Source organism: Sinohyriopsis cumingii, chromosome 3, assembly GCF_028554795.1.
Source record: "Sinohyriopsis cumingii isolate HCF-2022 chromosome 3, ASM2855479v2, whole genome shotgun sequence".
In the NCBI taxonomy this organism is placed as follows: domain Eukaryota; kingdom Metazoa; phylum Mollusca; class Bivalvia; order Unionida; family Unionidae; genus Sinohyriopsis; species Sinohyriopsis cumingii.
The window spans coordinates 3,693,727-3,708,065 of NC_142963.1; the positions used below are offsets into that span (position 1 = coordinate 3,693,727).

General features: G+C 34.7%; 1 protein-coding gene across 1 annotated transcript in view; it reads right to left on the reverse strand.

Annotated features, from left to right (window-relative positions):
* LOC149802364 (uncharacterized) overlaps positions 1 to 4,586 on the reverse strand; it is a 39,552-nt gene extending 34,966 nt beyond the window's left edge. The window contains exons 1-2 of the mRNA XM_089951609.1: positions 4,493 to 4,586; positions 2,492 to 2,552 (exon numbers count right to left, since the gene is read on the reverse strand). The gene's annotated coding sequence lies outside the window, so the exon portion shown is untranslated. The remainder of the gene's footprint in view (positions 1 to 2,491; positions 2,553 to 4,492) is intronic.
* Positions 4,587 to 14,339: the final 9,753 nt, after the last annotated feature.

The window sequence follows — 14,339 nt, forward strand, 5'->3', positions numbered from 1 at the left end:
GGTACATGGGAAGAAGTTGAACTTGAAACAATTTCTCGATACTGACTTTTAGCTGGAACTTTTTGCTGTGGTTTGCCCTAGTTTGGCTATATGCTAGGGTCAGGTATGTTTCCACTGGTATGTCCACTAGGTTGTTCGCTATCTTGTACAACATGGTCAGCTGGGCCTTGGTTCGTCTGGATTTGAGTGATTCCCACTGGAGATGGTTCAACATTGCACTGACACTGCTTGCGTTACGATATCTATTTGTGGAGAATCTAGCAGTTCTCCTCTGAACCATCTCTTATTTATTATGTCTTTATTATATGGGTTCCACACAAATGAGCAGTACTATTGGCCTGGTCAAACCAGAGTGAAATATGCTGCACGTTTTACCATAGTCTACAGTCAAGATGCTCATTTAGTGCATACAAATACAGTCAGCATTAACACATAATTCATATCTTTGCAGTGGCTGTTTGAAATCACTTCACTAAGTGATATTTTCTTGTTCTGGGGACTACATCTTCACCAGCGAATGTTACAATAGGTTAATCCTCTCTACATGTAGATAGAGTTAACATATTGGAACCTTGGCTACCGAAGATGAGGGGACTACTGGTTAGAGACCAATTCTCACTGCATACCAATTGTCACCATATTAATAATAACTCGCGACCGCACGCAAATTTTTGGATGCTGTTTAGAAAATAAGAAGAGTCACCAGAGCTGACAAGTTTGAGCAAAAATATGCATCAGGTAAGTTGATTAAGTAAATAAAATAACAAAAATTCCCACTGTAGCACCTTAGGCCTCCATTTACTGACGCGGGAGTCACATGGTACAATTTTTCATACATGGGTCAACAAGAACTGTCATGAAACCATACCTTGACGCAGGCTCCTGCTTTTATAGCAGACACTATAAATGTGAATTCCAATATTTCCACAATAAAACATCCACAATTAAGCATGTTCCTTTTTCACAATTAACACAATGTACACCCAACAGCATGGCTGTGGCAATCATCTATACTTTATTATCTGATCGTATTAACACAAATTCCCCTTGCATTCATAGCATCTCCAGACTCCAAATTTTACTTGCAAAGTCATGGGGCAATAGCCAAGGAGAATCGATTTTTTTTATTTCTCGCATAATGGGGCAAACAACTCTTTTATAAAATATGGAACAGTGTACACCATTACTATTGACACGAAAGCAACTACCAATTATTCCAGACCATATCAATTTACTTCCAAACTAGTAATACTTACTATTTTGGGATGATGAAAAAATAGCAAACCTCCTAACTGGAATTTAATATATTTTATCTATCCTTCTTTGGTTATCTAAAATGTATATGAAACAACTATGGAAAAAAAACTAGTCAGCTGACAAATATTCCTTAATCCACATATTAAAGCATCTTGAAGATGTTTTCCACTGAATAATATTTTATTTGATTTTACTTAAGATGTATTAGATTCTTGTGCATTATTATACTTCACTGTCACAGTTTTAATATTCAATAAATCATGAGAAAGAGAAATGATTTTAAAAAAAATACATATTCAACACAAGCAGGACGAAAACTGTGATGAAAAATAGCATCTTTCTGGTGAATATTACCTACAACAGTAAAGACAACATAAAAAATGACTCAATTTTTTATTCTTTAACAATGCCAATGAGGTATAGAAAAGATGATCTTCAGGCTGACATGTCATCTGTAAAGCTGAAAAGGCTCAAAATTTCTTAAGCCTCATCGGAATTCCATGTCCCTAGAAAACCTGTAGGTGACCAGCCCGTTCCATCATGTGTCCCATCCACATCAGTAAAATAATCGTCTGATGAAGAATTACAGGCATCAAAGTCACTCTGTCCAACCTGTGGTAGTTATCTTGGAAGTAAATCCTTTGGTAGCAGAAGGCCTTATGCCTCAACACATATCTAAACATCTTCCCAGCAGTGCCAGTTAAACCATAAATTAGAAGAGCAAACTGGTGTTCCATTCAAGAGAACTAACATGTGACGATTTTTACAAGTTAGAGGAGAAGGCAACAGAGGAGAAAAAAGGCAATAACTAAAAGAAGGACATATGAAGGAAAGATTAGAGAAGAAAGCACAGCAAATGGTACAAAAAGTGAACAAAGAGGAGAATAAATCAAGAAAATGTTCGGAAGGAAAGAAAAAGTATTCTAGCTCTGGTTTTTATATATGTGGTGTGTGTAAGTCTTCTGATCCACCAGTGGAAGAATCTGATGATGAGAATGTTGAAGATGAGGCTAAGGATATATTCTGGGTTCAGTGTGCCAAGTGTCCACAATTGTACCACAAGTCCTGTATTGGAATATATGCTCAGGAAGAGGGTAACCTTGGCAAAGATGACACAGAATTCATCTTCAGTCTCTGCCTGAACAATGAAGAAAAGTTCTATTAATGTCAGTCAATAAATCAGTAATACATTTTCTTATGCTACAATAATGACACTATATAATAATTTCTTTACAGTTTTGTGGCTTTTATATCTTTTGTCCAAAATAAGATGACACAGAATTCATCAGCAGCCTCTGTGGAATGAAAAATAGTTTTATTAGTGACAATAAAAAAATCAGTAATAAATTATTTATGAAACAAAATGCCATTTTATAATAACTGGTTTACTGGTGTTTTGTTTTTAAATATTTTGTCCAAAATATTATGAAAATATCATAATAATTCCATTTAACTCATGTTGTTAATTGTGTATTTACATGTATGACTTCCTTGTCAATTTATTTTGTTGATAATTATTTTCAATGACCCAGCAAGATAATTACACAAAACTGGTGTCAATTATATTTATTAAAATTATTCGACTACTTACCTCACTGCTCACCATGAAATGATCAAATTCTTGGTAGAAAAAAACCCTGTTACATGTGTAATTATACATCAAATTAAATATCTTCAACTTCTTAAACTACATTATTTCAAAATATTTATTAAAACTGCAGAGAAGATGTTATTGTTATCTTTCCATGTCACTGTGTTACAAAAATACCCCATTTTTTCAACCAGTGAATTAGTCAAATTACATGCATTTCGATCACAATTCCTAACATGTAAAAAATACATTAATTTGAATTACAAAGCAACACAAATTAAAATTTAAATAATCAGAAATAAATTTTCATTTAATTAAAGAGTAAATTGTTACATGTATTTGATTTAATATTATATATATTTTAATTTAATTGTTTGTCAGTTTTAAATTTGTATTTTTCTTACATGCTATTGCAATGTAAGTTTATTCACTAGAGATGATACTTTTCCAGAAAATTGTTTGACCTTTACTGTTAGTTTATAAACAACAGGTGTTGATCTAAAGTCTGACCTGGATTCAGAATGAGTAAACAAAGTTCAATTTTATTTTAAAATGATTGGCTGTTGTCAAGATCATGATGGGACTACATGGGTGAAGAAGTAAACACTTTTTTAAAAATTTTATTCGGGGAATAAAATCATAGATCTAATCAAGACCATATTCTGTGTATGTGATATAAACATGATCATGTGACCCCCCTCTGATTTTGAAACTTGGGGGAATTTTGAAACTGTGTCTTATAATACAATATAATCTTTGTTTTGAGAGATATTTCTCAGTTCTGGGGCTTTTCACACTGATGTCAAGTTAGTTTGTTTTAAATTATAATTATCTTCAGATCATTTAGACTTCAAAAGGATTAATTCTTTATTCTCTGGAAATATTTGAAGAGTGCTTACACAGATTTCCGACACTGGAGTGCCATTATTTGTATTTCTACAAGGAACTGTAGATAAGCACAGTACTGACTGCAGCATACGTCATCGTCATCCATCTTGGATTTTACATCAGGAGTCGAATTTGAAATTATTAGAACATTTATTACTAGGACTTTTGCAAATTAATTCATGGATTATTGTTAGATTATTTTTGGATTTGATTCTTGAAACCGTAAGTTCTTCTCTATTTTTTATTTTTACAGAATTTTCCAGGAAAATAATTTGTTAAATTTTAAAAAGCTTGTTGTTTTCGCTCTTTCTGTGTTACTGTTTATTCGATCCTAAACATGTAATAAAATATAATCTAATAATCAGGGGTGAGTACCGGCAGATCATCAATTTTCAAAATGTGCTGACAATTGGTACTGACTCTCCCAAAAAGTTCATCACTGACACTCGTTAATCAACGGTCCCCACGTAACAGGTCAAGTTGCTGATTTCACATTTAACAAAGGAAAAATATTGTTAAAGGCCCCGCTTTTGTGTATTCTATTGCCAAGGCACAAGTTCATGTCATTAGTGGATGATTATAAAAAACCAGGTAAAAGTGGCGAGAATTGGTCTCCAACATAGGTACTTAAATGGTGTTAATTGGTGAGTGTACACATTAGTTTAACACAGATTCTAGTCCTACAATGTAAGACATAGCTAATGTTGTTTTTGTTTTAGTGCCCCAGAACAAAAATATTGGGTGATGTGTCTTAACCTTGTAGGACTATCCCGTAATCAAGTGCCTGTGGTCTCCAACCAGTAAAGTACACGCTGTTTGATCCACAGGGGTTCGTTACAAAGAAAATCAGGAGTATCCGTCCATGAATCAAGGGTTATATTGTTACAGGTTATACCCCCATACCCCTTGATTCATAGACGGAAACTCCTAATTTTCTTTGTAACGAACTCCTGTGGTTTGATCTATCAGTGACCTTAGTCCTACATGTGGAATCAGTTCACAATTAATACTTCCAGTTCAGTACCCACGAATGTAGTTCTAGTCTATTTTTAGAACATTTTTTCCTCTCTCATTTTGGTGGTGATAGAAGAGTTTTATTTATGCATTTTTGGTAGGGATTTAAAGGTAACTGTTTATTCTTCATAATATGAGCTCAGGGTGTTGTTGTATGTGTGTATTTCGGCGACAGTGCACAGTGAGTAATAAGGCCTTGGTGATGCTCCGGAAGTGAAATCTGTGTTCTGTTTACATGGTGATGTGTTGACAGTTCAGCATCTAAAAAAAGAGCAGGTCAACCTTTGACGAGAACTTCACCGTGAAGTCATCTTTGAAGGTAGTTTAGATTAGCATATGATTTGTATTGATTGTCACACAGTGGAAAGGTCAGTACTGAGAAACCAATGTAGATAACATATAGTAAAATTAATTGTGTCCTATGTCCATGTAAGACACATCACATGCTGATTTTATTTAGGTGCCCAAAACATAAATATCAGCGTCAGGTTTTACATGTAGGACTATCATTGACCTGTGACAGTATATTATAAAAACGCTTACTTTAACTTCTTGCATGAAAATACTGGTGTAACAATAACATTTTTTAATGATATTGTTTAGAAAATAAAATTATATACATCACTTCTATACACCCAGGCTAAGGATTGTGCTAACAATATTCCAGAGGTATACCGGGAAACACTAAGACCAAGGACCTCCGAATAAAGGCTAAAAGTACCAATGCCGATGCTTACATGGTTGTCGACCCTGTACTTACATTATAGTAAGGGAAAGAAAAGGATGCTTACGACACAAAACTCTCTCTCTCTCTCACACGCACACACACACACACACACACACACACACACACACATATATATATATATATATATATATATATATATATATATATATATATATATCCAACATTTCAAGCGCACTTCCGCAATATTCCACCCCGTTTGGGTGAGGTTACGACAAAACGCGCGCGCACTTGAATAAAGCAACAGTAATTTAAAATTTTGTCACACGTCATGAATAATGAAATAAAGATAAATTGTATTGAATTAAACGGTTTTTAGAGATGGTAGAAATATCTTACGAGTTAGCACAAAACGACCATGTCAGTCTCGAGACTTGAGAGAATACATTTGTTTCCCACACGTTTGGACAGGATAAAACGCGTGTCAGAGTTAGCTGTGTCAGGTAATATCATTCACGTTCATGAGAATAATGGTTTTAACGTTATTGATATAAAGTATCATAAATAGATATACTCCGATAGTCCAGAAAAGATGCACGTATACGGATTTTATTTAATGATGGTGGGATAAGTAGCATCATCCAACACAAAGATGAAATAAAAAATTAGGTGGATATTTATACAGATTTGTATGCGGCCATATTTAAAGTACAGATTAAATATATCATAAACCTTTAAAAAGCCATTGTGCAATAATTCGAAAAAGACATAAATATAAATTATGAAAAATAATTTCAAATTAGAACATGAATATTAACTCAGTATGTGAATGATGTTATGTATATTTAATTTGCATTGTTTGTTAGTTAGATTTTGTTTATTTTCATTATATGCTATTAATATAACATTGTCTGTTGGACTTGACCTTGTCAAGAGTCAAGTTTATTCTCTACCTGACCCGAATCATTGTTTTTGGTTTCGTAAACATGTTTATCTCCATCGGAGTCTAGCACTTTGAAAATTCTTCATGAATTGCCAGCTGGTCTACCTGTTGTTTACTACATTTTGTATCATAAATTTAGTAATAGACTTAATTAAGATTTTATTTTGTAAACATTATGAACCTTCCAAAAGGAACGTTTAGTTTGGTAATAACTTTTGTAAAAAAATAAAATGCTAGTTGCAACCTGAGGTCAGGTAGAGGACGATATAATCTTGTTTTTCTCGAAATTAATTATTCGTGCTGTAAGATCTTAGCAAAATTAGTTTTATTATTGTTGTGTCCAGAAATTGATTTGGGCTGGAATGTATCTATTAAAATTATTTAATTTAGTGATTCCTCAGTGGAAATACAAAGTGCTCTTCAAAAATAACATTCATGTAAATAGAGACTTGAATTTATAGTGAAAGTTCAAATAAGGATTTCATTCTTGGACTGTATTATTGTGATATAGTAAAAGACTCTAGGTACATCACCATGACACGGGCCACCACAGGCACAACACCACTTCAGTTTTGGATTTAGTTTAGATTTCTACTAAAGTTTATTCAGAACTTTAATCATTAAGGTTTGTCTTTAATTCAGGATTCTTTGAAATTTAATTCACAATACCGTAAGTTCCTTTTATTTTAGATTTTCACTTTGTATTCCAGGGCAACAAATTATTTGTTAATTTTACAAAGCTTGTTTTTCTCCGTACTCTTTTTTATTACTTATTTTAAGACAGTAGATGACTCACGGTACTAATTCAGTTTCCGTAGTAAACCTATGCAAACATCATGATATTAAAAATTCAATAACTCAAAATTTTTGAGTGCTCATGGTCAAACCTATATTTATCAGTATAGATGAAACCGGGATGTCAGCTTCTGTGTAGAGGAAAGGATATAAGCCACGGTATTTTGTGGACCTGCACGTGTTTGAAACATGCTTTCAATTCCGCACCAAAGAGTCAGGTGCTAATTTTAGTAATGAGTGTTCCAAACTCATGACTGATAAAGAACTGAAATTCCATCGAAACAAAAATGTCTCTATTTTTTTCATTTACAACTAGGTTAAGCTCTCAAAAGATTCTTTTTCCTACAACAAAACTTACATTATTAACCAATCCTGTTCAGCCTAACCCATATATACTCTATTTAAGTTCGTCCATTTCCAGGCTGGTTCCCATTTTCCATACCATTAGTACCATGTGTCCTATAATCGTAATAATGAGATCTTGCAGAGACAACAATATTAACCACCAAATCTGATAAAAATTTAACACCACTCTTGCGCTTGCAAGTATTTGCCTATCTTCCCCTTTGTTTATACCCCGCTACAGATTTTACAAGTCGAAAAGCATCAAAGATAAAAAAAGACATTACTTAGTAATTTCATGTATCAATTATAATTTCAAAACAGATCTTCTACATGGGTCTCTGACAGTGTTATCTTCTTCACGGTTTAACCCAAGCTGGAGTTTCTTTACTAACACTGTCGCCATATAATCATATATGCATTAGCGAGTCTATATTTTCTGGCAACACATGTGATGTAGTTTGTCATATTCAGTAAACTCTGACAAAAAAATTCAGCAAATTTCCGTAACTTTGGGAGGTAGATTTACATCTTTTATTTTTTCTCATTTAAAAATAAAAAGAAATACGCAAACTAGACATTGCAAATACTGGATGCAGCCGACACAGCTTATATTGAAAATGGACTGTTATAGAAGGAAAAGGACAGTTAGCAGTCTGTCTGGTTGTTTATATTGACAGCTTATATTTCATTTAAAACGCGAACAAGATGACAATGTTAGGTGCCAACTTGCAACAACCAGGTTAGAAACTATAAACTGATGAACGAAATGACAAAATTTTGTGCATTTAGTATATCCTTGATCTTTTTGTTCTTAAATGTGTTAGGGGTACAAACAAAAGGGAGGGTAAAAGGATACTATAAAGAAACTTCCCTACAAATACAAAATACAAGTTTTAGATAGTCGTTCTGTTGGCTTGCTGATAACGCCTAGCAATAATATATCAAGCATAAAATATTTTCTGGATATCTAACTTTCGTTTTAAATGGTTGAAAAAAATAAACAAACCATACGGAAGGGCCTGTGTTAGACACGTGAATGACCAATTGAAAACAAACATCGCTGACATACAAGCGCATACAATGTACTACAATGGATATAAGCAGATTTTCAGAGCGATAAAAAAATTTCTTCAAATTTACATGCTTTGTAAAAGATAAAACATAAGGATTATAATAATATTTAAAGAGCGAAAAACTTAAAAGATGCAGGTTGAGGAAGGAAATTAAATTTTAACGGGAATATTACAAATTATCTGAATAAAGACACTTTTCAAATACTATTCAACTTGCTCCAACAAAAAGAAAGCATATGTAGTTGAAAGTTGCAAAAGAACGCTAAAGAATGTGAAGCATTGTACACAAAATGATACCAGAAAATGGATTAATGTTAATTGATAGTTACAATAACACAGGTCACTGTTCAATAGACAGTTAGACAAAGGAATGAACCAAACAGATCAAATGTATGAAATAATCTAACTGGTTACTTGTCAACTGATACATTTCGAATAAATAAATTTAAAACTGCTGAAACAGACAGAATTTTAAAATGCAAAACAATATTTTCTCAAGAATCCAGTCCTAACTTCACCGCCGAGAAATACTTTAATGTCAAGAAAGTAATGTTGGGTCATCCAGTTGTTTAAAGTCTGGAAGGTTAGAAGGGAGATGATATATGGACAAGAATTATCTTTATACGATAAACAAGAGATCATATCCTAGGCTAAAGAGAACAAATATTAAAGACCAAATGAATGAACAGTAAAAAGTATGTACTCGTGGAACGGAACTGATATTATGTATCGTTTAAAACTGGAGCCATATGTATCATTGAATAAATAAATAAATCATTAATCTGTGACGACTGAAAAAGATTACATAAACAGCATGCAAACTGCGTTTTAGAAAGATACCGACTTTCTTTGCATATTACAGATATGAAGAGGGGGAAAAAACAGTGCAAAACGTAGTTCACGTATGCACAGCATGTGAATTTGTATTGCTAACAAAACCAGGAGTAAAAATGAAGTGCATCCAAAAATATTATCAGAGTAAAGCACAATGGTACACATGACCAATGTATTACCACAACAAAAACAATATCCTAGCCTGGTAACAGATGATGAAACTTAAGAAATAGAAAACTGCACATAAAAAAGATTCCTCTTAGAATACATCTATATAATACGGTAACAGTGTAAGAGACCACGAGTTATTCAAAGATATTAGAATATGTGTGCTATTGTCCGTCCTTCGAGTCCGAAGATGACCATGACAACATTAAGTGGTTTGGAGTCTATGACTAAGTGAGTGGTTGATAAGGCCAAGCCATGTCTCACATTGGACAGGAGAAGCCACTAGGATTAGGTTGATCAAAGAGAACGTGCTGCAGTTCTGAGATTTATGCTGCACGAGTTTCTGAACTGCATCAGCAATTTGCTTCCGTTCAAAGACTGTAGATACAGTCTGGATGAGACTGCGTAAGGTGAAACGATCATGAGTGAGATTTTCCCAAGGCACAGGGTCAATGTTGAAGAGCTTCAAGGATAACGAGCGGGAATATTTGAAGCGTTTCCAACGTGACATGCTAGACAAAAAATTGTTGATGAAAAAAGACAAAGCAGTACAAAGTAAGTAAAACTATGTAGAAAAGAAGGATTATGATCATCGCAGTCCTACTGTTAAATCCACTAAAGCGTTTCGTTTATTAGGGGGTTATGTTCAGATGTCACGTCATAATCCCGAAATGTGTACAATCTAAAATGTAAAACCTGAAAGAACAACATTGATCACGGAGCAAACAATATCATTTAGATCTATGCTTATAGACAAATAATTGATATTGTTTATTGTAATATTAACTGTGGGCAGTTAGAACATCTTATCCTAATGAATGTTTTGATCAATAATAACATTTATAAAAAAAACAGACCACTTAATGCAGAAACAAGTAAAATAATATCAAAGAAATAATCGGTGCTGTACTCTTACAACCAACTTGCAAACTTGCCGGTAATTCAAGGGAATGGCGTTGATTCTTTTTTTTAAGTTAACTCAAACCAATAATTACCCATATCTGTTATGCACTTCCCAATCTAATCAAATAGTTAATCCGTCTTGTACTACCAATTTTAAAACATTTTCTATAGAATCGCAACAGTTGATATTGTCCTACATATTGTAGCGGCTAACCTTTCTTCCAATTTTGATTTATAATGAGTTAACTTTCTAAATTGCAAATACACAGTCTTGGATGTCCTATCTATTTACTCTGAAAGAAGAAATAAAACCATATATATACATAAATATATATTATCTGTATTATTTTCATAATAATAATTTCTGTACGGGTCATTTAATTAATTACATTTTTAATGTTAATATCCTTTGATGCGAGTCATTTAACTAATTACATTTTTTATGTTAAGATAATTTGATTGGGCATACTGTAAAACGAGTCATGAGTAGTAAATGGGGGCACCCTAGCAACAATGGGAATTAGCATTACAAGACCCCTTGGGCAACTGTAGCGACAGTGGAAAATTAACATGGAGAAAAATCGTGGGACAATCTGGCGACAAGGGAAATTAACATGGAGAAAAATTGTGGGTCACTCTAGCGACAAGGTGAATTTAACATGGAACTATAGTGTGGGTCTGTCTAGCGACAAGGGGAAATTAACATGGGAATAGAGTTTGGGTCTGTCTAGGGACAAGGGGAATTGAACATATGGAAATTGAACATGGTGGGTCTGTATAGCGTCAAGGGGAATTGAACATGGTGTGACGTCACTGTACTGAACACTAGGGGATAAATGTCAACAGTGTTGCAAGTGGCTGACCTGAATACACGCTACTGCAGGTAGGTAGGTAGAGTGTATCTGATAGGGATAAAGTGAGTTTTTATAGGGACAAACAGAGACCAATACACACACACACACACACACAACGTACGCGCGCAGACATACGTACACACACACACACACACACACACACACACACACACAGAGGGAAGAGGAAAAAACAAACCCCAAATATACTATCAATACAGAAGGGAGATAACACAAACCCCAAATAAACTATCAACACAAACGTACGCGAACGCATACAAACCCCAAATATACTATTCACACAACGTCGCTAACGCATGCGAACCCCAAATATGCTATCCACACTCGGGAGGAAGAAGAAAAAACAACCAAATATACGATCTACACAACGTACGCGAACACACACACACACACACACACACACAGAGGGCAGAGGAAAAAACAAACCCCAAATATATTATCAACACAGAAGGGAGATAATACAAACCCCAAATAAACTATCCACACAAACGTACGCGAACGCATACAAACCCCAAATATGCTATCCACACTCGGGAGGAAGAAGAAAAAAACAACCAAATATACGATCTACACAACGTACGCGAACAAACACACACACACACATACACACACACACAGAGGGAAGAGTCAAAAACAAACCCCAAATATACTATCAACACAGAAGGGAGATAATACAAACCCCAAATAAACTATCCACACAAACGTACGCGAACGCATACAAACCCCAAATATACTATCAACACAGAGTGAAGAAGAAAAAGTTTTTTGAAAGCACCTAAGCCCTCACCTGCAATGACCAACTCTGCCAAACACCTACACCCCACCCCCACTCCCAACACTACAAAACCCATTTAACCCGTTATTTTATGGCATCAGTGTGTGATTTAGGAAACATCAAGACACAAAATGATGGATGAATAGACTGACTATTGTTTACCGACTTGCATGCCTAAAGAGCGTGCGTGAAGGAAAACATCCTTCCATTTCAATTCTAACTAAAACATGATCCAGAGGGATAGAGAGAGGTGAAAGAGCACAATTTCATAAAGTGTGAGTAAAAACAAAACACGCCATCCTTATTATACAATGTCAAGACCAAGAGACACTTACGTTTTCTTTCTGGTCTATTCTCTTTTAGAAGGTAGTATGAAATTTCACATCAGGGCCAACGCATCGGCTTACATTGTCAATTTTTCCATTTCCATGTCTTTACTGGCACAAGTTCTTCATCATCTTCAATTTCTTCTTCTTCTGAATCCCTCTTCTCTGTTTCGTCTTGTTTTTGTTTCTTCTCTTTTCTCGTAGGGCACTCTGAATTCCAGTGTCCTTTCTCCTGACAACGATATTAGGTATCTTGACTTTTGTCTCTCTTTCTTAGACGAAGCAGGTATTCTGGAGACAAATACCCATTTACCTTTGCAGATATAGCAAACTTCATTAGCACTTACACACTTTCGTATGACTCTCATCAAATCAACGATCAAAAGAGTAAGTTTTGTTGCCACTTCCGCATGTGAATTATGCTTTCGTATGACTTTTAGCAAATATTTGACCAGCAGGTCGATCTGTGCTGACTCTTCCATCTTCTTGATCGTTTGAGAGCGGAATGAATACTCTGACGCTAAGACACTCTCCTTATATACAGGGACCTGCTGCGTATGAAACCTAGTCAAATGTAATTTTGCAATAAGATGAAACGATTTCATTGAGGAAGTAAAAAGCAATGATGTACCGTATCGCCTCACACAAAACCTGAAGTGTTAGTTCAAATCCGTGTCAGCGATTTCGAAGACGACATAACTGAGCTTTAATCAATGCTCTCCAATTATGCCACAAAACCACGAGTCCTGATTCACGCCAAAAGAAATTTCGTTCGGTCCATAAAAAATAGTATCATATCTGAGAAACGCAAAAAGGAACTTCCAGAAAACTGAGAAAGACGGCTTACACCTACAACGTAAATGTATGAGTTCAAGTAGTGCGTAAAACTTAGTCAAATTAAATTTTTATAGTCAAGACGAAACGATCTCTTTTCGAACAAGAAAGCAGACACCAAGCGACAATGGCGATCCGTGTCACACAACACTTTTCAAAATGTATATTATCAGAGGTTTGTTCTAGCGATCTGCACGGTTAAATTAAATGTTGATGTATTTTGCAATAAGACGGACACAATTTCCATGGAATCGCCCATGGTACGAATGTTCGTGCATTAGTTTAATTTTTAAAAATATTTTTTTTATATAAATCGCCTATAGGATAGACCCAGTAAAGCATGGCCATTCTCGTCACTGTCTGAATAGCTACTCAAGTCAATTCGAAGCGAACGCGGTAAGAAAATAAGTATAGCCAATGAAATGGCTTACAACGGGTGATGCATTGTTTTGTTCTAGGACTGTGTGGCATAATAATCCCTACGTTCTTGCGTTGTTACCATTACAGTGCAGACAGACTGAAATGTGAACTTACAAGCCCTCTTTGTGTGTGTTGTACCATTTCCTCTTACCACATCAAAATACTGAGCGTCACAGTATTGGTTCGCGTTTTCAAACTGACCATTTTTTTTATATCTCACTTAAACATTTCGACATAAACACTCACACTCACATCGGTAGAGTCAGAACAGACGTGTTACAGTATTGAGGGGCATGTTATCTTTTCGTTTTCAAACTAATAAATTTGGGGCTTGTATGAAGTAAAGAACCGAAAGTACAGTGAAACTCAAAGATGATGACCCAATCTGTCTGTCTATTGATGCGTGTATTTACTTAAGAAGAAATATGACCTCTAAAACACAAAGAGATACGGCAAGCATAATTAGATCAAACACAACGATGTTTTCCTTCACGCCCGTGTAATTTAGAGTTTCAATCGTCTTTGAAGACAAACTTGGTCTCCTTTTGTAGGGCTTGAAATAATAAAAGAAACTGAAAAATCTTAAGCACTTTGCTATAGATAATTTCATCAACAG